The 25,499-nt window shown below is 38.8% G+C and overlaps 1 protein-coding gene and 1 non-coding gene across 3 annotated transcripts in view; both read left to right on the top strand.

The window, feature by feature from the left end:
* The first annotated feature begins 303 nt into the window (after positions 1-303).
* The window catches only part of Rb1cc1 (RB1 inducible coiled-coil 1), a 69,377-nt gene continuing 44,181 nt past the window's right edge, over positions 304-25,499 (top strand). For both annotated transcript variants that reach the window (XM_028773404.1, XM_028773403.1), the window contains exons 1-2: positions 304-369; positions 25,231-25,340. The gene's annotated coding sequence lies outside the window, so the exon portion shown is untranslated. The remainder of the gene's footprint in view (positions 370-25,230; positions 25,341-25,499) is intronic.
* On the top strand, positions 20,650-20,774 carry LOC114626070. The gene has a single exon (XR_003712174.1). It is a non-coding gene; the product is annotated as a small nucleolar RNA SNORA8 (small nucleolar RNA).

The raw sequence follows: 25,499 nt of genomic DNA, 5'->3' as shown, positions 1-25,499 counted from the left end.
CGCAGACGCCTGGAGCGCCCTTCCCCCGGGGTGGCTGTTTCCCGGCGTGCTCTGCGGCGGAAAGGCCGAGTCGACAATAACAAACCCCACGGCGGCCGCGACCCAGCCCTGCTAAGCTCCCAGTGCCTCGGCCCGCGGACTCGGGTCCCCGCGCGGAGCCGAGGGGCCGGAGTAGCGCCTGCGCCGGACTCCCATCCCGCCGGACCTTCAGGCCTCACCGGGTGCTCGGCGGCCGGGCGCCGACGGTTGTGTCGGTTGGCGGCGCCGCAGGGGCGGTTGGTGGCCGCCGCCGAGGCCAGGGCGGCGGCAGAAGATGGTGCGGGGGACCGCCGGCTGTGTTGCTGCCGCGGGTGGAGGAGGCGCTGCCGGGTAAGTGCCGCCCCTGTTCCCATCTGACGGCAGGCTTGGCCGGGCCGGTCGGCACCTGACGGGTTCACTGGAGCGTCTGTCGACGCCTGCTCGGAGGGTCGCCGCGCCAGCCCTACCAGGACCGTGAGGCCCGCTGGCTGCTGACTGGATCGCGGGAGCGGCAGGGCGCCGGTGCTCACCGGAGGCCTGAATCGCGGCCTCGGTCTCCAGGGCTCGGCGCACTGGAGTGTTGGACTCGGGAAACCGGAGAGGGTTTGGGCCAGGGCCGGAGTGCCCAGAGAGGAGGAACCTAGAGGTGATGCTTTTGTCCTGACCCCGGAGTGGAAGCATCGGTGTAAAGTTACTCCTTGGAATGACTCAGCCTCGCTTGCCCCACGGGTGGATTTGGGGGTGGGGGGTTATGCGGGTTCCAAAACTTGGTACAAATGACAGCTTCCAAACGTGGTGTCTATACTTTCTCTACAGAGTGGTAGTTGTACTATGGTGACTGTTTATGGTTTCATAATCCTGTCCTTTCCGTCATGAGTCTTTAAAGTGTGATCATTCTATGAACTGATATAGGCCTGATACCACTGAACACTCGTGCACTCACTTATTGATAAAGTCCCTGTAAGACATTCAGTTGAGTGCGAATGTTGACAAGTCTATTATGAGCGTTAAAAATTGTCCATTTTGCTAACTATTTTCTGTAAAGTACTGATGAGATTTACTTACCTGAGGATTTGCAAAGCTAGCTGTTTAGAAGAAGCTTAAAAGTGGACCAGCCTGTGTACCTAATTAAATATTGTTACTGTATTTCAGTAGGTGATTTTTTTTTTGGATTACTGGATCTATAAATGGACTGCTATTATGTGAGAAATACTCTATTTAGTGTTATCACAAAATATGGCACAAATCGTTTTACCAGTAGGTTTTTGTCATGTTTTTTAGTGTTTATATCTGGTTTAAATGTTAGCCTAGGGTTAGAACATAGCTGCTATATTCATCTCAGCATTCCAGGAGGCTGAGACAGAAAGATGGCTTTAGGTTATTTGACTTATCCAGTAAGTTAAGGTGGTCTTGGGAAGCATAGTGAAACATGTTTTGAAAAAACAAAACCAACAAAACTTATATTTACATAGTTATGCCATGGGTGTGTCAGGTACTTAATGCAGCATTTGCATTGATAAATCTGTTATAATGTAATTGGTTAGTAGGCTTAGGCAAAATTTAGAATTTTTGTTTTGTTTTGAATTAGGTAGGGAAGACAAGCGGTCCTCTACCTGGAGAGAAGAGGGTTTTTTTTTTTTTTTTGGATCTTTATGACAAACATCAGGGTTTGAATGCACAGCAGGTTGAGTTTACACATAAATCCATAAAAGCCAAAGGACGATAAAAGAACTGATTTCTCTCCAGATTATATTTGTTTGTTTCTGTTTCTTGCCTTGTTCGTGTGTACAGGTAGGAGTAAAACCCTGAATTTCCAGCATGCTCTGTGAAGTGTTACATCCATGAGCCACTGTTAGACCTGAAGAAAAAAACATTTCCACAACTATCTGATTAAGAGAGCTTCATTTAGAGGTGCACATTGTAGCTCAGGTTGGCCTTCACTCTTGGCCCTCTTTTGCTAAGACCTGTCATACCTGACACATCTCAGAGTTTTGGTAGGTGTTCAGCAGCAGACGCTCAAGTCTCTATCTGTCATTCAGAAGAAAAGCGAGAATATAAGTGGATATAAACCAGCAAACCAGGAAGGTTAAGATGTGTGTGTGTGTGGGTTTGAAACTTTGGATAAGATGTTTTTTACTGTCTTGAGTAAAGACCCAAGAGAATTTAAGAAGCTATGGCTACTTGACAAAAGGACCCTTTTGGAGGGATGAGGAAGAGAAGAAATAGAAAATATGGAAGGCTCTGATTGAAGGTGTATTCCATGAAAAAGGTATTACTGAAGATGGAATGCCGGGACTGAGGGGTATTAGGAGGAAGAGACATTCTGTAGACATTCAAGTTTTATGTCATAGTAGTTAAAAAAATAAATAAAAATGTGGGTTCTATGGACCCTGCATGTATAAAGGCACAGAGTTGAGTGTCAGTAGATCCAGCAAGTCTGGGGAACAGTTGGACTCGAATCTACTCCTCACATATTGATTGATCCTACAAAGTACACTTGTATATAATAGTGTACTAGAGTAACACACATTTCATATATGTGTGATTAGACAACCATTGGACATTTTAAAGAAGGCAAAATGACATACCAGTTGCAGGTGTAGAAAAGATGTTAAAGAAGCAGGTTCTAGTGAGTTAGGTTAGATAATGTACTTTTTACAAAACATTACTTAGAAATTTCTCTAGTATTCTTTCTGAATTATGGACCTAAGAAACCTAATTTGCTTATTATAAAACTGGTCATTGTCGAAGGTCTTAAGAGCATTACTTTTTCTTATACCCTTCTGTAAAGTTGAGTCTAGTGAGTCTGCAAGTGTGCGCAGAACTTGAATGCTCACAAGCAACCTTTTATGAGTAGTTTCAGTTTTCTCAGGTGTTTAATGAGTGTCCTCAAGATTATAGATTGTGCTAGAATGAATTATCATATTATTGACTTGTAATTATGAAAACATGAACATAGTAGAGATCTGTTTTCTTCTTTGAGACTATCGATATCTGTTTTTCCTTTACTATCCATATATAAAAATTGGTCAGTAACTGCCCACAGAATGTGTATCCAGATTACTACTATTCACTACTATTCTGTTCTTTTCATGGCCTTTGGTGACAGCAAATGATATTTGAGAATGCTTTTTTTGATACTGCCATATGTTTATAGTCTTGGTTTGATAAGAGTAAAAGCTAATTCAGTATTATATAGGTAATTTAGGTTTTGTTTCATAGTATACAATGTGAAATACAACTTTAGAGAAAATGTTCTCTAAAGTCATGGATTTTTTTGTAGTTTTGATGAATTAGATATGACGCCAGAATGAGTAATACGTTAATGCCCTAATGTTGAATAATTTCCATATTATGCAGTCCAGGTAAGGTACACACTAGTATGTATGGCATCACGGTGGAAATAAAACTGAATATCATTACTTGTTCTTTAATCTTCACATGAATTGTGGCAAATACACTCATAAAATAAAATCTAATCTTTACAAATTTGGGGGCTGGAAATATATCAGCAGTTAAGAGCACTCCCTCCTCCAGAGGACCCCAATTCAGTTCCAGCACCCACATTAGATTGCTTATAAACCAGCTGTAACTCCAGCTCTAGGGAACCCAACACCATCTTTTGGTCTCTTTAAGTACCTCCATTTATGTTCACACATGTATTATTTATCTATTTATTTATTTACTGTCTGTAGAAGGAAGGAGAGACAGTCACAGACAGACACTCTTAACTATGTAGCACTGGCTGACCTCATTTTTATAAAACCAGATTATTGTATATATGCATCTGCTTACTCTACTACTGAATTTCATTTCTGATTTAAAAGTATTTCTGTTGTGTTTTGGCGATGAGCATGTTATATTAGTTATCTCCATATTAACTCTTACCTGAGCATGCGTATCTAGTGTCAGAGAAGGCACATGCTTAGATATGAACCTTCATGAGACAGGTTTGCTTTGTATAAAGTGTGAAGAAGATACCTGCCCTACTCCTTTGTTTTCTCCTGGTGGTGGTATATGGGGGGCATATGATTTGCAGGGGCTGACACCCAGTTCTTGGTCTGGACCACCCATATGGATTTTGTGGTGAATGCTATTTTCATTGATGCAAAAACTGGTCATCACTCAAAGTGGTAGAATTGCTAAGAATTGCAGTTTGTAGAATTAGAAACAAGATAAAATTATTTCAAATTGCTTTTCTCCATGAGGTCTTTAGTTTACTTTCTTTAGTAACATTCAGATCTTGTGCTCTGTTAGACTTGAAAGCAACTTGAAAGTATTTATATTCCTAGCACCTAGTACCATGCCTGAATTATTTACATCTCCCCCACTGCTACCCCCACCCCAAGTATTGGGAGTCTAATGGGTGTTTAGTTTTGGAAATCTTAAAAACCTTGAAATGTAAGAAAGCTAATTCTGAGGTTTTAGCATTTTAGAAAATTGGTGGTAAGGCTAGAGTGATGGGCCTTATTATCACAGTGATTTTTTTTTCAAGAGGAAATTCTGAATTACCTCAGTTGAAAAGTTGGCTAGACAGTTAAATTAATTTTAAAACAATTCTCACTATGAAGCTTTGGCTGGCTTGGAACTTGTTATGTAGACCAGGCTGTCCTTCATCTCTGGGATTTTACTACCTGTGCCTCCTCAGGGCTGGGATTAAAGTTGTGCAGGTATGTTGTGCAAGATGAATCTTTTTTTTTATGAGATGATTTCTGGTTATTTTATATAGACATGGAAGTCAAGCATCACTCATACATTCTATATAAATATAATGGGATCATTTTTAATTTAAAAGATTTTGTTTTAGATTGCTTTATATGACATTGGATACCCTGTAATTGGAGTTGTGGAGACTTAGGGGTTGCCATTTGGATGGTGGGAACTTTGAAAGAACAAGTGTTCTTGGCTGCTAAGCCATCTATCCAGTTCTTCCATCATTTATAGCCAACTATAAATGAGAAGGACCATGTTAATTGCTGAACTACACACCCAGCTCAGGAATAATGTTAAGGACCATATTTGAACTTTAAAATTCAGATAAGCAGAGTTTGGAGGAGGGATTTTACCTGGCCAGAAAATACAAAGTGTTAGTATAGTTTTCTTCATGTGTAGGATCCTTTCATGATACTTCTGGAAAGAGGAACTGGGGTTAATTCTGAAGCTAATAAACGTTAAAGCTTACTACCCACCACTTTTTAGTCACACACACACACACACACATATAAATATAAGATGTACTCCTGGACACTGTAAAGGATTCTAATGTACATTATTGCTCTCCTCCTTACCAACTATGTAAATATATCATTTTCAGTTTGTAGATCATAAACTGAGATGCTAAAGTTACTGAGTTCCAGTGGAGTAGATAGAATCTAAATAGAGATAAATCTTGTTCCAAACACTACCTTTCTAGGTTAATTATGTGTCAGCGTTGTCAAGTTCACATATGTAGTGGGGTTGCAAATAAAAGGAAGTAAGTGGGATCATGTAGGTTGTCATTCTCTGGAGTTGCCATTTCACTAGTTTTGCAGAGTGGTTCAATGAGAAGGAAGAAAAACCAGCTTTGAAGAAAGCAGTGCTTAGCTAAACATTACAGCACATGAAAGGTAGCTTCAGAGAAGGCAGAGAAAGACAATGAGAAGCAGAATTTGAGGCCAGCTGGTAGGAGTATTGAAGGAGTGCAATAGAAAGGTAAAGAATTTGCAGTATAAAGTTATTCCATGGAAGATAAGGAGTTACGTTCTAAAAGAAAAGATGAACAGTATTTAAATAGAAATGACTTTGGATACCAGGTGAATGATAGTTTTATATACAATAAAATTAAGGGAAACATTTAAAGGAAAAGCATCAAATTGAAAATTGGACTTTTTGGCTGTATATGGATGTGTAGTTCAGCAGTTATCTAGTCTTGGTTTTTTGTTTTTATTTGTTTTAGACAGGGTCTCATGTAGCTCAACTTGGCTTTAAACTCACTGAGAATAACCTTGAAGTTATGATGGATCATCCTGTCTCCAATTTCCAAGTGTTTCGATTACTGGGGTATGCATTACTACACCTGGCTTATACAGTGTTTGGGAGTCAACCCAGGGATTTCTCTATGTTCATCTGGGCAAGCTCTATACCCATCAACCTCTTGAAGTCAATCACACTGTGAGGCCCAGGCATACTTCTGTGTCTCAAGTGCTATGGTTCTTGACATGCACAACCATTTCTACCAGTGACCATACACTGGACTCAATCCCCAAAGCAAGAAAAGAAAAAAGAATAAATTTAGACATGTTTGAGAGTAGGATTTGTAGTTGTAAAGATTTTTACATCAGTTAGTACTGATGAGTAGGAGATAGGTCTGAATTGTTACTGACATTAACTGATGGTGTTTTCAAACATGTGGGAAGAGTTTGTATAATTTTATTACATATGAAGATTATTTCTCGGGAAATAGATCTTTCCTTATCAAATGAAAGAACTGGTAGATGAACCCAGTCAAGGTCACATAGAGTAGGATTGAATATAGGTTTTCTGAGTCATCTATTCTTATTCTGTTTCCCTAAAGATAAAAATTAGAGGAGTAGCCGGGCGGTGGTGGCGCACAACTTTAATCCCAGCACTTTTGGGAGGCAGAGGCAGGCGGATTTCTGAGTTCGAGGCCAGCCTGGTCTACAGAGTGAGTTCCAGGACAGCCAGGGCTGCACAGAGAAACCCTGTCTCGAAAAACAAAAAAAACAAAACAAAAAAAAAAATTAGAGGAATAAATATGAGTGACCATTTAGGGGAGACAAGGTGGAACAGAGCAACATATGGTCCACAAACTAAATTTCAGGACAGCTAGGGCTACATAAAGACACTGTCTCAACAAGCAAGCAAACAACCACACCCCAAAAACAAGAGGTGTAGTGGCATACATTTAATACTATCCTTAGGAAATAGTCAGGGGGTTCAGAATTGATATTTGAGACTACCCTGAGATTGTCTAAAAACAGACAGGCAGTTCTTAGTTTGTGCATTTGTGCATTTTTAGTACACGGTGCAAGTCTCTATAAGAGTTACACCAACTTATATTCCTGCCAGTAAAGCTAGGTGTGGTAGGTGGTACAGACCGCAAAGACAGGAGAATTAGGAGTTCAAAGTTGGCCTGGTACCTAAGACATTTCAGGCTACCTGGACTACATGAGACTGACTCTTTTCTGTCTCAAGACTAAAGATAAGAAAGGGGAAGGAACAAGAACAAGGAAAAGAGTCAGTGCACATTGTTTGTTACCTTTTCAACATTTAATCATTAGTGGCAATCTGAATGCTAAAAATCGTGTCTTGTAGCCATCTCAGTTCTTATTTTTTAGTTTAGTATGCACATCCAGTTAGTTAGTTAGTTAGTAAGTATGTATGTATGTATACTATTTTTGTTTTGAGATATGGTTTGACTGCATAGTTCAGGCCATCCTCATGCTCCAGAATGTTTATTTAGACTCCTGAGTGCTGGGGTCACACAGGTGCTACATCATCCTAAAACTGTCATTTGAAAAAAATTCAACTTTTCTCTCCTCCAATTGAAATTCTAAAATTCACTAGGTTTGAGCATGACTGACATGTTTTGATATTTCTGTCTAGTGCTGTCTCAGTGAAATATATTAATAATTTTTGTCTTATTGACTAGAAGCTAATGACAATACTTAGGCAAGTGGTTAATAAATAGTAGGAGTTGGGAGTTGGGGTGCTGAAGAGATGGCTCATAAGTTAAAAGCTCTTTGTTACATTTCTAGAGGATACTCAGGTGATTCCTAGCACCCACATAAAGGCTCAGAGCCATCTCTGACTCCAATTCAAACGGATCTGACACAGCTTTTGCACTCTGAAGGCACCTGACATGCATATAATGTGCCCACAAAAAAGTGTAGGCAAAACACCTATGCATGTAAAATAAAAATGTTTTTTATAAAAAATGAGTAGGTATGGTGGTACATACTTGAACTCTGAGCTCAGGCAAGAATACTGAGCGTTTAGAACCAGAGATAAAAAGTAGTAGGCAAGCAAGTGTGTTATTACTATATACACTCAAAGTCTTCCAGTTATAAATCTCTCAGCAATTCATTCTAGCAACTGTTTACAAACACAGTAGTAGATTAAAACTCATAGGAGGCTGTGTGTCAGGTGAACATAACACCATTAAGATACAGGACTTGATACTGAGATTTGGGTATTCGTGGGATCATTTCCCCAAAAATAAAGAAAAAAGATGACTTTTTAAATGCTTGTTCTGAAAATTAAGTGCAACAAACAAGTTTAGTTCATAGAAGCAACTTATGGAATTAAGGATTTTTTTATATAAATTAAGGGCAAATGTATAAAATAATGAGCAATCCCAAAGTTATAAGTTAATAAGAGCATTAGCTCTTAATTTTGTTTGTATGTTGAGGTCAGAGGATAGTGTCCTCTCTGTCACCATGTGGGTCAGCTACAATAGGTGCATTTACCTTCTGAGCTATCTTGCCAGCCTACAGTTGTTTTAGGAGTTAATAGTGTAAGGTTAAGTTTTGGTAATGTGCTCAGTGAAGATAAACTTAGGTTCTAATTAGAGTTGGTTTTGTATATGCAGATTTCTGGTTTTGGTTAATCAAAGAGTTCATTGTGAGCTTACAGTTTGAAAGGGTGAGACCATAACAGAGAGCATGACAGCAGGCAGCCAAGCTTGGCACCAGAGCTTTACATTCTAGTTTACAAGCCTGAGGTAGAAAGTTACCATTTTTAAAAATCATGCCTTCTTTTTGTAGATTCTTGTCTTTTCCTTCTTAGGATAGCACTTGCATACCTCCTTTATTGATATTTAGTCATTTTATATGGTGAGGTTTTAAAAGATACTTAATATTGAAGTTTGTCACTACAAACATTTTTTTTTTAATTTTTGAGTGACTACATAAGCACTTGGTTTTATGCATAGTCTGACTATATCATTTTCTAGAACATTGGATGAGTGATCTCATGTACTGCTTGACTTTTGCAAAGACATAGATTTGGAAAAACTGGGTAGTTTGTTAATAAATAATAAGCCAAGACTTTAGTTACACATATGCTTAAGCTTATTTTTTATATTATTATTATGTAGGAGTATTTTGCCTGCATGTATGTACACCACCCACATGGGTACCTGGCCCCTTTGGAGGCTAGAAGAGGCCATTGAATCCCCTGGAACTGGGGTTGCAGTCTCAATGTAGATGCTGGAAATCAAACACAGGTCTTCTATAAGAAGCCAATGCTCTAAACTGCTAAATCATCACTATACTGATACTTGAGATTTAAAAAAAAAAATTTTTTTTTTTTAAATTGTTATCTGGTCAGCTTGGAACAGGCTGTGTGGTTCTAGATGACCTGGAGCAAATTTCTAGCTGCACCTGCTTATTGCAGACTTGGATTACTTACATGCTACCATGTCCACTTTGAACAGACTCATAAGGAAAAGAAAACTCAACTTCGGATCATCGTATTTTTGACAAGATAGTTTCCTGTGAATTCTCCTTCAGAGATTTTGTTTTTTTATTTCATAGTTGGGATACATCATTTTTGCCTCAAACACCATTGATTGCCCATTACGTTTGTTAGTTATTAAGTATTTAAAGAATGGCATATGCCAAGTTGTAGCATACACCTACTATCCTACCACTTGGAAGATGGAGACAGTTTGAGGATTTCGAGTTTGAGGCTAGCTTGTGCTACATGGTAAGACCTTGTTTGAAACAAACGAGCAAAAAAAGTTTACCAAACATAGAGTGACATGAGTAAAGGCACAAAGAACCAGGGCTTACTCCTCTCATATCAGTGGAACTGTCACAGGCCTCATGTAGGGAGCCAGAGCACGTACTGGTGGGGTATCCATCTAAAGAAGCATGTTTTATGAGTAGATTTTTGGGGGGTGGGGTGGGGTTTCGAGACAGGGTTTCTCAGTGTAGCCCTGGCTGTCCTGGAACTTACTCTGTAGACCAGGCTAGCCTCGAACTCTCGAACTCAGAAATCCTCCTGCCTCTGCCTCCCAAGTGCTGGGATTAAAGGCGTGCGCCACCACCGCCCGGCAAGTAGATTTTTTTTAAAAGATTTATTTTATATATGTGAGTACACTGTAGCTGTCTAAAGACACACCAGAAGAGGGCATCAGATTCCATTCAATATGGTTGTGAGCCAACATATGGTTGCTGGGAGTTGAACTCAGGACCTTTGGAAGAACAGTCAGTGCTCTTAACCACTCTCCAACCCTTATGAATAGATATTATGAAGCTGTTTTTGATTTGGAGTAGTATGGCATAAAAACAGGACTCAATCTTGTTCTAGTGGTGGCCTTCTACTATCAGCATTGTCAGGCTCAGGTATATGGTACTAAATGCTAACTAGACAGAAATAGTGAAAGATGGGTGGGATATAAAGACTTAATTACTGATGGATATGGGATCAGGGAACCACATGATAGGAAACCAAGTAGATACTCTTTTGTTTGTTTGTTTGTTTGTTGTTTTGGTTTTTTTATTTTTGTTTTTTGTTTTTTGGGTTTTTTTTTTGGTTTTTCGAGACAGGGTTCTCTTATAGCCCGGGCTGTTCTGGAACTCACTCTGTAGACCAGGCTGGCCTCGAACTCAGAAATCCGTCTGCCTCCCAAGTGCTGGGACTAAAGGCGTGCGCCACCACTGCCCGGTGTAGATACTTTTTTTTTAATGTGCATGTCTGGAAATATATTGACAAATAAGTTACCCAAAACAAGCTACTTGGGTGTGATCTGTAATTTTTTTGCAGTGTTAGACACTGAACCTAGTTAGGGTCTTGTGCCTGTAAAGCAAGCACTCTGTCATTGATCCATACCACTAATTAACCTCTCAAGTTATTTATTCACTCTATAATGCCTACTATAGAGACTCTTAGTAATATGCTAAGAGTGCAGTTGCCTGTTCACTCAGTGGATGCTTTGGGGTGAGTATTTTATGTTAGGCCAGTTATTTTTTACCTCTAGATAGCATTTTTGCAACAGTTACTGTGATGTTGGCATTGTACAAAATACCTTTTGCCGTAACTTCTTTCTGTGATAGCTATATGAAGTGGACATTATTAGCATCCCCATTGGGGATTGGAAATACAATTTTTAAAAGTAACTAGAAATTTAACTAATGTCTATTGATAGGAAAGTTTCTTCTTTTTTTTTTTTTTTTTTTTTCCCAGTTTTTCGAGACAGGGTTTCTCTTTATAGCCCAGGCTGTCCTGGAACTCACTCTGTAGACCAGGCTGGCCTCAAACTCAGAAATCTGCCTGCCTCTGCCTCCCAAGTGCTGGGATTAAAGGTGTGTGCCAACACTGCCCGACAGTTTCCTTCCTTCTTCTCAGCGGTTTTTATAAAACCAGTTTACTTCAGTGACTGTTACTTCAGAAGAAACATTTCAGTGAATTTTAGAACTTTGAGTTAGATTATACAAAATTGAGCTCTGTAAAAAAAAGTCTTAGGATATTTGTTTTAATAATAATATTAAGTTCCTCTTATTTATATATAATAAGCATATTTATGTGTATATATGTGGTGGGGCTAAGGATTGAAGCAAGCAAGAGCCTTGTGCATACTAAGCTAAAATTCCACTCATAAGCTTCATTTCCAGCCTATTAAATGTATATCAGTTAAAGATGACAAATTTCTTTTTTTATTTTTATTTATTTTTTTATTGGATATTTTATTTACATTTCAGATATTATCCTCTTACCCCATTCTCCCCCAGCCTCCTCGCCCAGTAACCCCCATCCCATCACCCCTCCTCCTGCTTCTCTGCAGATGTGCCCCTACCTACTCCCCCATTCCCACCTCCCCACCCTTGAATTCCCCCACACATGGTGTCCAGCCTTGATGGGACCAAGGATCTCCTCTCCCACCTATGCCCAACAGGGCTATCCTTCCCTACATATACAGCTGGAGCCATGGATCCCTCCCTAAGTGCTCCCAGGCTGGTGGTTTAGACCCTGGGTGCTCTGGTTGGTTGGTATTGTTGCTCTCCTCATGGGGCCACAAACCCTTTGAGCTCCTACAGTCTTCACCCTAACTCCTCCATTGGGAACCCCTTGAACAGTTCAATGGTTAGCTGTGAGCATCTGCCTCTGAATATGTCAAACTCTGGCAGACCTCTAAGGAGACAGCTAGATCAGGCTCTTCTTCATGAGCTTCATGTGGTCTGTGAGTTGACTCTTTGGTATTTCAAGCTTTTGGGCTAATATCCACTTATCAGTGAGTGAATACCATGTGTGTTCTTTTGTGATTGGATTACTTCACTTCAGGATGATATTTTCTAGTTCCATCCATTTACCTAAGAATTTCTCAAATCCATTGTTTTTAATAGCTGAAGAGTACTCTAGTGTGTAAATGTACTACACTTTTTGTATCTATTCATCTGTTGAAGGACATCTCGGTTCTTTCCAGCTTCTGGCTATTATAAATAAGGCTTCTATGAACATAGTGGAGCATATGTCTTTGTTATATGTTAGAGCATCTTTTGGGTATATGCCCAGGAGTGGTATAGCTAGATTCTCAGGTAATAGTATGTCCAATTTTCTGAGGAACGGCCAGACTGATTTCCAAAGTGGTTGCACCATCTTGCAGTCCCACCAACAATGGAGGAGTGTTCCTCTTTCTCCACACCCTCGCCAGCATCTGCTATCACCTGAGTTTTTATTTAATCTTAGCCATTCTGACTGGTGTGACATGGAATCTCAGGGTTGTTTTGATTTGTATTTCCCTGATGACTAAGGATGCTGAACATTCTTTAGGTGCTTCTCAGCCATTCGAGTTTCCTCAGTTGAGAATTCTTTGCTAAGCTCTAGACTCCGTTTTTTAAATAGGGCTATTTGGTTGTCTGGAGTCTAATTTCTTGAGTTCTTTGTATATATTAGATATTAGACCTCTATCATATGTAGGATTGGTAAAGATCTTTTCCCAATCTGTTGGCTGCCGCTTTGTCCTATTGACAGTGTCCTTTGCCTTACAGAAACTTTGCAATTTTATGAAGCCCCATTTGTCAATTCTTGATCTTAGAGCATAAGCCATTGCCTTTCTATTCAGGAAATTTTCCCCTGTGCCCAAGTATTCGAAGTTCTTTCCCACCTTCTCTTCTATTAGTTTCAGTGTATCTGGTTTTATGTGAAGGTCTTTTATTATCCACTTGGACTTGAGCTTTTTACAAGGAGATAAGAATGGATCAATTTGCATTCTTCTACATGTTGTCCTCCAGTTGAAGCAGCACCATTTGTTGAAAATGCTGTCCTTTTCCCACTGGACAGTTTTAGCTCCTTTGTCAAAGATCAAGTGACCATAGGTTCATTTCTGGGTCTTCAGTTTCATTCCATTGATCTTCCTGCCTGTCTCTGTACCAATACCATGCAGTTTTTTATCACTATTCCTCTGTAGTACAGCTTGAGATCAGGGATGGTGATTCTCCCAGAAGTTCTTTTATTGTTGAGAATAGTTTTTGCTATCCTGGGTTTTTTGTTATTCCAAATGAATTTGAGAATTTCTCTTTCTAACTCTGTGAAGAATTGGGTTGAAATTTTAATGGGGATTGCATTGAATCTGTAGATTGCTTTTGGCAAGATGGCCATTTTTATTATATTAATCCTGCCAATCCATGAGCATGGGAGATCTTTCCATCTTCTGAGATCTTCTTCGATTTCTTTCTTCAGGGACTTGAAGTTCTTGTCATACAGGTCTTTCACTTGCTTGGTTAGATTCACACCAAGGTATTTTATATTATTTGTGACTATTGTGAAGGGTGTCATGTCTCTAATTTCTTTTTCAGCCTATTTATCCTTTGAGTAGAGGAAGGCTACCGATTTGTTTGAGTTGATTTTATATCCAGCTACTTTGCTGAAGTTGTTAATCAGGTTTAGGAGCTCTCTGGTGAACACTTTGGGGGTCACTTAAGTATACTATTATATCATCTGCAAATAGTGATATTTTGACTCCCTCCTTTCCTATTTGTACCCCCATTTGACTTCCTTCTGTTGTTTACTTGCTCTGGCTAGGACTTCCAGTACTATATTGAATAGGTAGGGGGAGAGTGGGCAGCCTTGTCTAGTCCCTCCCTGATCATAGTGGGATTGCTTCAAGTTTCTCTCGGTTTAGTTTGTTGTTGGCTACTGGTTTGCTGTATATTGCTTTTTTTTTTTTTTTAAACTTTATTTATTTATTTATTATAAGTACACTGTAGCTGTCTTCAGACACCCCACAAGAGGGCATCAGATCTCATTGCAGATGGTTGTGAGCCACCATGTGGTTGCTGGGATTTGAACTCATGACCTCTGGAAGAGCAGTCAGTGCTCTTAACCACTGAGCCATCTCACCAGCCCCTGTATATTGCTTTTACTGTGTTTAGGTATGGGCCTTGAATTCCTGATCTTTCCGAGACTTTTACCATGAAGGGATGTTGAATTTTTGCAAATGCTTTCTCAGCATCTAGTAAGATGATCATGTGGTTTTTTTTTTTCTTTGATTTTGTTTATATAGTGGATTACATTGATGGATTTCTGAATATTGAACCATCCCTGCATTCCTGGGATAAAGCCTACTTGATCATGATGGATGATTGTTTTGATGTGTTCTTGGATTCGGTTCGCTAGAGTTTTATTGAGTATTTTTGCATCGATGTTCATAAGGAAGATTGGTCTGAAGTTCTCTTTCTTTGATGGGTCTTGTGAGATTTGGGTATGAGTGTGACTGTAGCTTCATAGAATGAACTGGATAGTGTTCCTTCTGTTTCTATTTTGTGGAATAGTTTGAAGAGAATTGGTATTAGGTCTTCCTTGAAGGTCTGATAGAATTCTGCACTATAACCATCTATCTGGTCCTGGGCTTTTTTTTTTTTTTTTTTTTTTTTTTGGTGGGGAGACTTTTAATGATTGCTGCTATTTCCTTAGGGGTTATGGAACTGTTTAGATGGTTTATTTGCTCCTGATTTAACTTTGGTACCTGGTATCTGTCTAGGAAATTGTTCATTTCATCCAGATTTTCCAGTTTTGTTGAGTATAGGCCTTTGTAGTAGGATCTGATGATTTTTTAAATTTCCTCAGTTTCTGTTGTTATGTCTCCCTTTTCAGTTCTGATTTTATTAATTTGGATACTGTCTGTGTGCCCTCTGCTTAATCTGGCTAAGGGTTTATATATCTTGTTGATTTTCTCAAAGAACCAGCTTCTGTTGTTGTTGATTATTTTGTATAGTTCTTTCTGTTTCTACTTGGTTGATTTCAATTATTTCCTGCTGTCTACTCCTCTTGGGTATATTTGCTTCTTTTTGTTCTAGAGCTTTCAGGTGTGCTGTCAAATTGTTAGTGTGTGCTCTCTCCAGTTTCTTTTTGTAGGCACTTAGAGGTATGAGTTTTCCTCTTAGTACTACCTTTATGGAGTCCCACATGTTTTGGTATGATGTTTCCTCATTTTCATTAAATTCTAAAAAGTTTTTAATTTCTTTATTTCTTCTGTGACCAAGTTATCATTGAGTAGAGTGTTTCAGTTTCCACATGCGTTGGTTTTCCGTGGTGATCTGATAGGATGCAAGGGATTATTTCAATCTTTTTGTATCTGTAGGGGCTTGTTTTGTGACCAGTTATATGGACTATTTTCGAGAAGGTACCATGAGGTGCTAAGAAAAAGGCATAGTCTTTTGTTTTAGGATGAAATGTTTTATGTTTTATAGATATCTGTTAGATCCGTTTGATTCATAACTTATGTGAATATCAGTGTGTCTCTGTTTAGTTTGTTTCTGTGATCTGTCCATTGCTGAGAGTGGGGTGTTGAAATCCCCCACTATTATTGTGTGAGGTGTAATATGTTTTTTAAGCTTTAGTAAAATTTCTTTTATGTATGTTGGTGTCCTTGCATTTGGAGCATAGATGTTCAGAATTGAGAGTTCATCTTGGTAGATTTTTCCTTTGATGTGTATGAAGTGTCCTTCCTTATCTTTTTTGATTACTTTTGGTTGAAAGTTGATTTTATTTGATATTAGAATGGCTACTCTAGCTTGTTTCTTGGGACCATTTGCCTGGAAAATTGTTTTCCATCCTTTTACTCTGAGGTAGTGTCTGTCTTTGTCACTAAGGTGTGTTTCCTGTATGCAGCAATTTTCTGGGTCCTGTTTGTATATCCAGTCTGATAATCTGGGTCTTTTTATTGGAGAATTGAGTCCATTTATGTTAAGAGATATTAAGGAAAAATGATTGTGGCTTCCTGTTACTTTTGTTATTAGAGGTGGAATTATGTTTGTGTAGCTATCTTCTTTTGGGGTTGTTGGTAGATTGCTTCCTTGCTTTTTCTAGGTTGTAGTTTCCTTTCTTGTGTTGGTGTTTTCCATCAATTACCCTTTGAAGTGCTGAGTTTGTGGGAAGATAATTGTGCAAATTTGGTTTTGTCATGGAATATCTTGGTTTCTCTATCTATAGTGATTGAGAGTTTTGCTGAATATAGTAGTCTGGGCTGGCAGTTACGTTCCCTTAGAGGTCTGTATGATGTCAGTCCAGGCTCTTCTGGCTTTTATAGTCTCTGGTGAGAAGTCTGGTGTAATTCTTATAGGTCTGCCTTTATATGTTACTTGACCTTTTTCCCTTACTGCTTTTAGTATGTTTTCTTTGTTTTGTGCATTTGATGTTTTGATTATTATGTGACGAGAGGTATTTCTTTTCTGGCATAGTCTATTTGGCGTTCTGTAGGCTTCTTGTATGTTTATGAGCATCTCATTCTTTAGTTTAGGGAAGTTTTCCTCTATAATTTTGTTGAAGATATTTACCGGCCTTTTAAGTTGAGAATCTTCTCTCTCATTTCTACAAGTTTTCCTCAGGTCTGATCTCATTTTGTCTTGGATTTCCTGGATGTTTTGGGTTAGGAGCTTTTTGCATTTTGCATTTTCTTTGACAGTTGTGTCAATGTTTTCCATGGTATCTTCTGCACATGAGATTCTCTCTTCTATCTCTTGTATTCTGTTGGTCATGCTTGCGTCTATGACTCCTGATCTCTTTCCTAGGTTTTCTATCTCCAGGGTAGTCTCCCTTTGAGATTTCTTAGTTTCTATTTCCTTTTTTAGATGATCCTGGATAGTTTTGTTCAGTTCCTTCACCTGTTTTGGTTGTGTTTTCTGGCAATTCTTTTTTTTTTTTTTTTTTTTTTTCCGAGACAGGGTTTCTCTGTGTAGCCCGGGCTGTCCTGGACTCACTCTGTAGACCAGGCTGGGCTCAAACTCAGAAATCCGCCTGCCTCTGCCTCCCAAGTGCTGGGATTAAAGGCGTGCGCCACCACTGCCCAGCATTCTGGCAATTCTTTAAGGATTTTTATGTTTCCTCTTTAAGGGCTTCTACTTGTTTACCTGTGTTCTCCTGTATTTCTTTAAGGGAGTTACATATGTCCTTCTTAAAATCCTCTATCATCATCATGAGGAGTGATTTTAATTCTGAATCTTGCTTTTCCTGTGTGATGGGGTATCCAGTTCTTGCTATGGTGTGAGAACTGAGTTCTGATGATGTCAAGTACCTTTTGTTTCTGTTGCTTATGTTCTTGCGCTTGCCTTTAGCCATCTGGTTAACTCTAGTGTTGCTTGCACTCACTGTGTCTGACTGGAGTCTGTCTTCCAGTTATCGTGCTTTTGTCAGAACTCTTCAGAGTCCAGATGTCTTTGTGATCTTGTGATCCTAAGCTCCTGGGTGGAAGCACTCCTGGGACTCAGGCTGCCTCTGGGATCCTGAAATCCTGCTGCTCTGTGTACAGTGGTTCCTCTAGGATGGCTCAGGATACAGTGTCACCACAGGAGCAGACCAGCTATGTGTCTGCCCCAGCCAAAAGGACCTGGTGAAGGGGCGGAAGAGAAGTGGTATTCTGGAAGGGTAGGGTTTGGGTTGGTGATGGGTCCTGAGCGCCCCTGGCTCCCAGTTGTAACTCAGGGGCGTAGGTAGTGGCAGGGGGTTCTTACCTGCTGCTCTGAGTGCAGTGGCTCCTCTAGGATGGCTCAGGGTATGGTGTCTCCACAGGAGCAGACCAGCTAAGTGTCTGCCCTTGTCAAAAGCTACAGATTTCTATCTCATTTACACAGAAGTTTATATTTCCCACAATGTGTTTAATCTAAACTGTGGAGGGAAAATTAAAATAAAACCTTTCCTTTATCAGGAAGAACTGTGGTGCTCTCAAACAGTATCATGGCCACCTAAAATTAAGATCTCTGATTGAAATAGCAAGTTAGAGACAGCTTGTGTATTTGGTTCTGATGTGTTAGCTCAGAGCCTGGAACATGTTAGGTAAAGTACCTGCATTACACACCTACCCAGAAATACTTGTTAAAGAGTTGGTAGGGTGAGCACCAAGGCAGAGAGAGGGGGTCTGTGGAAATCGCAGCTTTAAGTTCTATGGTGGAAGAGAATATCTGTGGCAGAAGTCTGTGGGTAGGGTAATCTTGGTCTGTGGCAGAGTGTATATCTCCAGTCTCCTCAGAGTGTTACCTGCCGTAGTGCTTGCCTCCCCCACATTTTTGTTTTAAAGCCAAAGATGGTATACCCCTTGAATCAGGTTGAGGACACATATACTTTACTTTGTAGATTCTTAGGAGGGTATACACTAACAAGTCAAATTATTCTTTCATTTTCTTTGTGTCTGATTTTTAATTTTAAAACAAGAAAGCTGGATATTAGCTAAGAATGAGAAAAATCTTAAGTACCTCTTATGTTGATTAGGTGTTGATGCAGTGGAAATTTGATTTGTATATGATGTGCTTAGAGGAGGCTCAGATTATTATTTCAGTTATTACTATTTTTAGTAAAGTATATTTATTGCTTATTGTCTGCCTTGTGTACAGGGTGTTCACAGTCCTTTTGTAATAGGCATTATTAGGTATTTTTGCTTATGTTCCTGAATTGGCTACAGATACTATGCTAAGAATTGACAAATGCTCAGTCCATAATTTAAGAACTTGATTTCTCATTGAGATCTTACAGGAAAGCCAAGCGGTGGTGGCACACGCCTTTAATCCCAGCACTTGGGAGGCAGAGACAGGCGGATTTCTGAGTTCGAGGCCAGCCTGGTCTACAGAGTGAGTCCAGGACAGCCAGGACTACACAGAGAAACCCTGTCTTGAAAGAAAAAAAAAGAGAGAGATCTTACAGGAAATAAAATTAAGTAACTTCATTTGTAAAGAATTGAAATGGGTTAAATTTGAGCCAGAGTCTTGCTGTGTAGCATTAGCTAAGCCTAGAACTCAACTATGTAGACCAGGCTGTCCTCAAATTCATGGAAATCCACCTGCCTCTGCTGGTATTACAGGCATATACCACCATGCCTAGTTTTGGGAGGCTTAGTGTTCTGGTACATCAGCATGAGTAATGATGACTAATCAGTATGCAAAATAATTAGTTTTTGTCCATTTTGAACAAGGGGAGGATTATGTAGGACATATTTAATGTATATGCTTAACATCCAGACACTATCCCAATTCATGTAGGTACCACAGTAGACCTAGTCTTCCTACTAGGCTTTTAGAATATGGATTTACTTTTGAGAAATCATTCCTTTGGCCCTATTAAAAAACAAGCAGACAAAAGACCAGTTGATTGATGGAAACTTCTAACTATATAATTTTTGCCCTGTAAGTAGGGGCTGGAACCTAGAACTCTTTGTAAGCTTTGCTTTAATATTGCAGCTATTTTTTATGTTTTATTTTTTTATTTTTATTTTTTTTTTAACAGAAATGAGAAACAAAAACCTGGACATAGAGGACTGCCTAGTATACCCATACTGCATCTTAGTAACTTCCTTCAGCTCCCATCTTGCTTTAGTTTAGACTTTTGCCTTCCCCCTTCTCTTATTTGGCACTGCAAAGAATACGATACTGCTTTTAAGAAGAAAGCTGGAAGTCAGAATAATTTTCTCATTGTCCAGCCTAGAAATTGTGGTAGAGGGATTTGAACCAGAGCTTTCAGTTGTTTTTCTGCTGAGTGGGGACATATTATAACCGGAGAGGTAACAGGTATAGTGGCACATGTCTAATTCCAGCATTTCTCAGGGGCAAGTTCAAGGTCAGACCCTGTCTCAAAACAGCAAAAAATATAAATATAACTAGAAAATGTTGTTTCCATAGAAGCTTACTGTTTTGAAACACTGTTGCTAATCCAATACTTAATAGTATCATTTTCTCTCTAAACACTGCCCTGAACATTTTCTCTATACATCTTTGATTGTGTTATTTATTGGGGGATAGCAGAAGACCAAGATTGTGTCCTAGGTTGGCCTGGAATTTCCAGCAGTCCTCCTGCTTCACTCTGCCCAGTGTTGAGATTATAGGTGTGAGTCATAACACCTAGCTGTGCTTATGTTTTGTGGCTTGTTCTTTAACTACCCCATGTTTTCCCACAATGTTTACACCAAAAGAATGAGTAACCCCACATTTATTATTAATGATAATGTAAAGTATTTTATTTATTTTAAAAACATAAGAAAATGGTTTGCTTTTTGCTGGGAGGGAATAAGACAGGGTTCTTGTGTATCTCTGGCTGTCCTTAAACTCACTATGTAGACCAGGTTAGCCTTGAACTTGTAGAGAATATGCTGAGATTAAAGGAAAGCATCCCATGCCTGGCTATGATTTCCTTAAGAAGGGTCTTTATTGTACTGCATGGGTACCTGTTCTCAGCAGTTCTCTTCTGCTAGTATGTTTCAAGGATGGTGCCATAGAAATTCAATATCGGCCATTGTTGATTTTCTTAAACCTGGTATTTCTACTGATGCAATTTTAAAGAGAAAAAAGGTGAGGGTTTTCTAGTATTATTATTGAACTAAGGGAAGTCTGAATTTATAAAATTTCTGTTTACCCTAACAAATACCAGTGGTTTTCTAGAAAGGTTATAATTATTCATGGTACATTGATTGTTTTATTGTGAATGTTGAATATGATTAAAATGATTTACTACTACCTATAATGTTTTATTGTGAAAATTTACAAATGAACAAAGTATCCTCACTTGTTGGAGGTACTATTCAACATTCTATATATCTTTCAACGTAATTCAGTTCTGCTAACCTTTTTAACGTTGTTTTCTCTTTTTCACCATTTGTTTCCATTAGAGTAATAGTTTAAATCGAGTATCATTTTACACATTAGTTTTTTCAACTTATTTGGTCTTAGCCATAGTACCATTATCAACCAAAGAAGCATGTCTACAAATATTATTTTAATAATGTGTGTGTCCAGGGTATGTGCGCTGGTTCCTGTGGAGACCAGAAGCAATGTACCTATCTAGAGCTTGAGTTAGGGCCACCACCAAATGTGCTGGGAACTGAGCTGAAGTTCCCTGAAAAATCAGCAGTAGGAACTCTTAACCCTGAGCAACCTTTTCAGCCTCCAGTCAAATAAAAATGTTAGAAAACTTTTGGATGTTGGGGGTTTGTGCTGAGATTAAAAACTAAAAGATGCTAAACTAAAAGATACAAACTAAAAAATACTGTGCATGCTGAGCAAGCATCCCATAAGGAAAAACTTGTAGCTTGAAATTCTTTAATATCTAGGACTTAACTTAGACTTAGATTCCTATATTCACCTAAAAATTGGCTTTTATTTCATGCAAGAAAGCTAAGAGCTTAATTTTCATTCCCCAGGTTTATAATGGGCTCTGAAAGCATCTTATTTTAATTTTAAAATTAATTTATTTGTTTTGTGTGTATGGTCAAAAGACACATGACATAGCTTATGCCTATGGGAGTCAGGGGACAACTGGTAGGAGTTAATTCTCTCCACAACTTGAATCCTGGGGATAATCTCAGGTGCTTTTACCTACTTAGTTAACTCACTAGCCTCAGGGGTTTTTGTTTGTTTTGTTTATGGTTATAGACACATGAGTTTTTACAGATTTGATGTTATTTAGTTATTTGTAAAAAAAAAAAATTTTTTTTGGATGGATGGATGATTAAACTACAGCAGTGAGCCGTTATAATATTGGGTTTTGCACGTTTGTCATGGTCTCGTTAGTTTTTCTTACTGTATGGCACATTAAGATGGTCTAAGCATGTGTGATTGGTTGGTTTTTGTTTTGTTTTGTTTTGTTTTTTGGCTTTAGATTTTTAAATTCAGCAACTTCTAATAGCCCCCTTAGAAACCACAGTGTTGAGTGTTTAGTGAGTCTACCCAATTCTAGAGTTAGAAAAGGCTCTGAAGACTGCCTCTACTCTGGAGACAGACTGCAAGCATGGTGATTCGCAGACCCTCACCCCCAACTGCTGATGAACACACCCACCTCTTATGTGTAATAGCTCACAAACTTAGGAAAGCACTGTACTTAACTACAACTTTTACTGTAATTAAGGATACAAATTAAAATCAGGCTGTTGCTTATAGAGCTGAAGCCCTCAGCTTCAAAAGTCTGCCTGCTCACTTTCTGAATTACCCAAAACACCTTTTCTGTCATGTTTTAAGCATGCTTTCCCTAGCATTTTGGAGTTTAATTTTCTGTGCCTACTTGTCTGCTTCGTGGCTGACCTCCATACTTGATGAGCTTAAATGGCATGGCCTTTTTCTTTCCTCCCTCTTCCAAGCAGCTACTGACATTTACTTGCTGCTGTGAGATTTTTCTTTTCTTTCCAAAAAAGGGAGGGGTGTAGAAATTAGAATTTGGAAAGGATCCAGACTGAGAATCTCTCTTGCTGTCATCTTCAATCTGTAATACTTTCTGGTGTCAGGAGGTCTTCAGTTCCTTTAGAGTCATTGGTTATTTGAAGCCCATTAGATATGAAATCCCAGAGGCCTAGAAATTGATAGATGATGAGGACAGAGATAGGACCTTTTCAGATGAAGATGGTTCTTCACTACAAAGGTACGTAAAGCTGTTTTGCTGCCTTGCTTTTATTGATGCTGTGAAAAATACATATCCTGGAAAGGGTTTATATTCACTGTTGATATTAACTTTTCCAAAGTAATCTCCCCCTCTACACCTATAGCTGAACTAGTATATTGGCAAGCATTCTACTGAGCTGCATGTCCAGCCCAGCCAGCTCTTTTAATTCTTTATGTATTATGTGTTTTTTTCTCTGAAAATGTTTTATTTTTTAATAGTACTAGATACTGAATATAAGACCTTGCAGTGCTGTAGTTGCAAGTGTGTAAGTACCAACTTTCCTAGTCCCAGCTGCTATTTGGTTGAAATTATGTAGCAAACTGACTTGGGTTCAGCCCCTGGAATTTTTATTTGTGTTTCTAATTCTAAGCAGGCTAAGTACCTTCTGAATCTTCAATTGCAAAAAGAAAAAAACAGTAATATTACATATTGTGTGATAAATGAGGCAATGTATATAAAGTTCTTTAGTATAATGATTGTAACAGTCTCTTGGTGAGAGCAGTGATTGCTAACCTTCTGTACCATCCATGTTCTTGGATGTGGGAATAAATAAAAGCATTTGTGGCCAAAATCTATCCACTAACATTTTTTAGGCAACAAATATAGGTAGAATCTTATTATGTAGCTTGGCTTCTTTGTTGTTCTTGGGTAGGACTTCGCTAGCTGCAGTTATTTGGTGTGAGGAGAATAAGGGTGCAAATTCAAGAGGGAGCTTCTCAGTAAAGCTGCCAGTCTTTGAATTCACAGTAGTCATCCTAAATGACTCCTCAAAGCCGCCAATCGGTAGATGAAAGCACAGGCTTCCATATCTAAGTAGCTTAGGGGATGCTTCTCAACATATCTTTCATAGCTTCTAGATTTGAGCTAAGTAGCAAATGCCTGGCACTTACACATACCCCTACCTCATATTTTATACCTATAAGGAAGGCGTGTGTGTGTTGGGGGGGTGCGGGGGGCTTGCCTAATAAGATGGCCCTAACAGTGGAGTTTATTTTTTTTTCCTAGTGATTGAAGTTTACAGTAGTCTAGAGACTATGTTTATCCTGGTCATTGCATTCTTATACTCTAATATAGTGCCTGATGTGTCAGTGGGTATCTTCAGACAGACCAGAAGAGGGGATTGGATACCATTACAGGTAGTTGTGAACCATCATGTGGTTGCTGGGAATTGAACTCAGGACCTCTTGAAGAAGAGTCAGGCTCTTAACCACTGAGCCATCACTCCAGCAGTTTAGTGATTTCTCAGTAGGGTTTTGTTTTTTTTGTTGTTGTTGTTTGTTTTTTGTTTTTTGTTTTTTAATGTTTCTGTGAAGAAAGCCATGACTGAGGCAACTTTTATAAAGGAAAACATTTAATTGAGGCTGACTTACAGTTTCAGAGGATTATTCAGTCCATTATTATCATGGCAAGAAGCATGGAAGCTTGCAGACAGACATGGTGCTGGGGAGCCCAGATTTCTACAACTTAATCTATAGGCAGCAGAAGGAGACTGCCACACAGGGCATAGCTTGAGCATAGGAGACCTCTAAGCCCAACCCACCACAGTAACACACTTCTTCAAACTGAACCACACCTACTCCAACATGGCTACACCTCCCAATAGTGCCAGTCTCTATGGGCCAAGCATTCAAGCAAAAAATTATAGGGGCCAAACCACTACTGTAGGGAATTTGTGAATGAGCAACAAACTTATTGGCAGTCAAAGATGGCATGGAATGTAAAGAAGTGAATTGTTACAGGGAAGGATATGATAACAGTGTAAATGGGATATATGGCTTTTGGAATATGGGTTGGTAAATGTAGCAAATTTATATATACTCTAGTAACTGAAATACTTGATTGTTTCAAGTCAGTATGTCCCTGTAATTCCAGCACTTGGAGCATGAGGCAACTTTAAGGCCAGTTTGGACTGAATAATGAGACTATTTCTCAACATCAAACAAACCAACAAAAATTGAGTATTTTGATGTAGCAGTTTTACTTCTTTAAAAATTAGTCTTTTAGAAATAATTATGAATATAAGAAATGAACGTATTCTCTGACATTAAACTCTGAAGGCTAATAAGTAAATATCATGTAGCCTTATGGATACTTTGTACTGCAGGCTATCAAGCATTTGTGGTAATTTGGTGACTTTTTGTCTTAAGTGGAGCATTATGGGTCTGAATCATAGTTTTGGATTCAGTATATATGCAGGCAGAAAAACTGGACCAGATCGAGAACTATTATAGATGGCAGTTTTAAAGGAAAAGATTGATTAACATTGTGTTTTTTTAAAAACAAAAACAAAAACAAAAAAAATCGTGTTGTTTTGACATTGAATTATTTCTCTATAATGACTTTGAAATTTCTCTTTTCCAGTTCTTTGCGTTTCACCAGTAATGCCACTCAGTTGCCAATATCAAGCAAGCACATATAAGACACTTGTACTCTTTTAAGAAAAGTAGTAGTTCTCTTCACAGTATCTGGTGGTAAGTCATACTTAAACCTTCATAATTGTGTTTTTGATCCATTGACATCATAGTTTTAAAAATTTTATTTGCCATTTTTTTATTGAATATTTTCTTTATTACATTTCAAATGTTATCCCCTTTTTTGGTTTCTCCTCCAGAAATGCCCTATCCCACCCC

This window comes from Grammomys surdaster, unplaced genomic scaffold (assembly GCF_004785775.1).
Source record: "Grammomys surdaster isolate TR1022 unplaced genomic scaffold, NIH_TR_1.0 226, whole genome shotgun sequence".
NCBI lineage: Eukaryota > Metazoa > Chordata > Mammalia > Rodentia > Muridae > Grammomys > Grammomys surdaster.
The sequence above is the reverse complement of the archived record's forward strand: the minus strand, read 5'-3'. Positions and strand labels throughout refer to the sequence as shown.